Consider the following 3,713-nt stretch of genomic DNA (forward strand, 5'->3'; position numbering starts at 1 on the left):
GGTACTGATGGACAGATGATTTATCTTGCAAACAGATAATGTAAACTTGGGGTATCAATAATTACAGTAAAGTGCTATAAAGGTATTTTCTCTTCCTTATGATTTTCTTTTTTTCTTTTTTCTTTTTTTTTTGGTCTTTTTGCCTTTTCTAGGGCCACTCCTGTGGCATATGGAGGTTCCCAGGCTAGGGGTACAGCTGCCAGCCTACACCATAGCCACAACAACGCTAAATCCAAGCCACATCTGCCACCGGCACCACAGCTCACGGCAACGTTGGATCCTTAACCCACTGAGCAAGGCCAGGGATCGAACTTGCAACCTCATGGTTCCTCGTTGGATTTGTTAAGCACTGTGCCACGATGGGAACTCCTGATTTTCTTAATAGCATTTTCTCTAGCTTACTTTATTGAGGGGGTCAATAAATACAGTATATAATACATATAATACAGTATATAATACATATAACACACGACATGCTAATCAACTGTTCATGTTATTTGGCAGGCTTCCGGTCAACCGTAGGCTATTAGAACTTAAGTTCTGGGGGAGTCAAAAGTTATACCTGGATTTCTGAGTACACAGGGGGTGGGCACCCCTAACTCCTGTGTTGCTCAAGGGGCAACTGCGAAGGCTTGTATCCAGCACAACACGGAGCATATTTTAACAAAGAGGGCAAAGAGCCAGGCGTATTCAAAACCCGCCTGCTGCTGATAAAGCAAACTGCACCGTGTTTGAACGGGAAAAACCTCCTCTCCTGAGAGGAGCTCTCATCCTGGCTGCGATTTCCCAGAGGCCTCTCTCCCGCACAAAGAAAACACAGCTCCCTATGACATATCATACCCACCGCCAGCCCCCAGCTCCTGCAAGAGCGCAGGTACACTCTTTATCATCCCAAGGAGGCCTTCCGGTGGCGGCGGGGGGCGGGGGCAGCACCCTCTGTCTTGGGCACCTCAGCTCCCACCTGGGGGAGGGGCCATCCCTCGGGATTAGATGAACTCCAAGGGGGATGAAGGTCAAGTCAACCTGGTTTCCACTGTTTCCCTAAAGAGTGGTGTCCCCAGCCCTGCACCCCCACACCCACCCCAACTCTTGTCCTCTTCATGGACTCTGGCCTAAACAGCTGAAACGTTATTGGGCCCAAACCAAAGGAAGAGGTCTTTCAGTTGTGTGTTCAGACATCCCGAGAAAGGGACACTGCCAGGAAAAGTACAAAATGTCCTAAAAGTGAGACGGCAAAAGACAATTTCAAGCGGATCATGAATAAGATTAAAAAATCTCTGAACGGGGGCAGAAGAGGCAATTCTTTCTTCCCTCCCCTTTGGTACCAGACCCATAAACTCCGTGGTCTTCCATTTACTCTCCCCCACACGCCTGACAAGGTTATTTCACCTACTGTTTAGTACCTAGAGCAGCACCGTCCAAGAGGAATATCTTCTGTAATTAAGATGGTTCTGGTAGACGTATTTGAAAAAGGAAAAGAAATGGGTTAAATCGATTTAAATAACACGGTTTAACTCATGTATCTAAAATACGAACATTCCTACATATAATCAATATAAAAATTATTAACGAGGTCTTTCTTGTTCTTTTTTTCTTTTTAGGGCCACACCCGCAGCATATGGAGGTTCCCAAGCTAGGGGTCTAACTGGAGCTACAGCTGCTGGCCTACGCCACAGCCACAGCCACACTAGATCTGAGCCACATCTGCAACCTACACCACAGCTCACAGCGATGCCAGCTCCTTAACCCACTGAGCGAGGCCAGGGATTGAACCAGCAACCTCATGGTTCCTAGTTGTATTCGTTTCTGCTACGCCACGACAGGAATTCCTCTCGTTTTCTTATACTAAGTCTGAAATTTGTGTGCGTTTTACAGCACAGCCCTAGGACAGTTCGCAAAACAATGTGGGCTACTTCAGAGAGGACACGGATAACCCCTCTGTGGAATCGCAAGACCTGAGAATACTTTAATCCACTGCACAGGCTGGGGATTGAACCCATGCCCTCCGCAGCAACTTATTCTGTATACATTTGTATTTTATTCACTTTAAAGTCTAAGAAAGAAATTCAGATTTATAAATATTTAATTTTTTTTTTTTAAGGTCTGAACCGTGGTGTATGGAAATTCCTGGGCCAGGGATTAAAATCCCTGCTGCAGCTGGGAGTTCCTGTTTTGTCTCAGTGGGTTAAGAACCTGGCTAGTATCCATGAGAATGAGGGTTCAATCACTGGCCTCACTCAGTGGGTTAAGGATCTGGTGTTGCTGTGAGCTGTGGTGTAGGTTGCAGAAGCTTGGATCCCAAATTGCTGTAGCTATACTATAGGCAGGCAGCTGTAGTTCCGATTTGACCCCTAGCCTAGGAACTTCCATATGCTGCAGGTGTGGCCCTTTAAAGAAAAAAAATTCAAGCTGCAGCTGTGACCAACTGTGGCAACTCGGGATACTTTAATCCACTGCACAGGCTGGGGACTGAACCCATGCCCTCCGCAGCAACTTACTCTGTGCCACAGCTGGAACTCTAAGGTTTGAGTAATACTGGCATTTTTTTTTTTTCTTGCTTCTTAGGGTCACACATGCAGCATACGGAAAATCTCAGGCTAGAGGTCAAATTGGAGCTGTAGCTGGCGGCCTACACCACAGCCACAGCTGTGCCAGCTCTGAGCCACATCTGCAACCTACACCACAGCTCACGGCAACGCCAGATCCTTAACTCACTGAGCAAGACCAGGGATCGAACCGTGTCCTCATGGATGCTAGTCAGGTTCTTAACCCACTGAGCCACAAGGGGAACTTCCCATACTAGCATCCTTATCAGGCACGTTTATCAGGTCAATTTTCTTGCAGAGTCTGGACATATTCTAAGGTCTGGGCCAGAGCTTCAGGAAAAGACCTCATTTACTTGTTTGCTGTCAACAAACTGCAAACCTCTGCACTCTTATGCCTGATTTTAATGGATAATATGATCACCCAGTTTTCACTGAATTAACCTTCACAACAGGAAAGCGTTTAAGCACTCCTGGAAAGAGGCTGTGAATTAAAGATATGCCCAGGATGGGAGCCAAGCAAACAATGAGAAAGGACGGAGCTGGCACTTGGGCAAGTACAAGTTTCACAAAGTTATCGCTGTTCTCACACAACACAGATGAACGTCCGTCAAGTGATGAAATCGGTTCAGAGGCCAGTTTTGCGATACTTGATTTTAGAGGCACTTGAAGTTTTAGAGAAGCATGGCCCACGGGGCCATGTTTACACGGGGTAATGAGCGCAGGCAGGGACCAGCACCCGGGTGCCTCCTCCCGGCAGGGGCGCCCTGGCGCACGCCGCAGCTCGTCTGCAGGAGTTCCAGTTCTACCCTGCCGCGCTGAGGAACCGGTAACGCGGCCAGGTAACCGGTGACCCTCCGCGCAACAGCCCAGCCCAGAGCCCAAGCCGAGGGACCCGGGCGAACCCCGGCGCCTACCTTACGCGGGTGCGGGGAGGGGCGGGGTGTGGCCAGGGGCGGGGCCCGCGGATCCCGCGGAACCCCTCCCCCTCGAGAGCTGCGGCACCGCCCCTTTCCCCTTTCACGTGACCAGGAGCTCCCCGCCCCTTCCGAAGCGCGGCTCCGACGCACGCTCCTACGCAGGCACGCGCGCGCGATGCCGTCAGTTCCTGGCGGCGGCGACGGCGCGGCGCTCTACTTCCGCTTCCCGGTGCGGCGCGCAGTCGGTTCT

The 3,713-nt window shown here is 50.0% G+C and overlaps 1 protein-coding gene across 2 annotated transcripts in view; it reads right to left on the reverse strand.

The window, feature by feature from the left end:
* The window catches only part of CARD14 (caspase recruitment domain family member 14), a 37,982-nt gene extending 34,492 nt beyond the window's left edge, over window positions 1–3,490 (reverse strand). For both annotated transcript variants that reach the window (XM_084983379.1, XM_084983378.1), the window contains exon 1: window positions 3,461–3,490. The gene's annotated coding sequence lies outside the window, so the exon portion shown is untranslated. The remainder of the gene's footprint in view (window positions 1–3,460) is intronic.
* Window positions 3,491–3,713: the final 223 nt, after the last annotated feature.

This window comes from Sus scrofa, chromosome 12 (genome assembly GCF_054392235.1).
Source record: "Sus scrofa isolate SSC_HxYL_T2T_F1_AM1 chromosome 12, Sscrofa_HxYL_maternal_Yorkshire_Landrace_v2.0, whole genome shotgun sequence".
Taxonomy (NCBI): Eukaryota; Metazoa; Chordata; class Mammalia; order Artiodactyla; family Suidae; genus Sus; species Sus scrofa.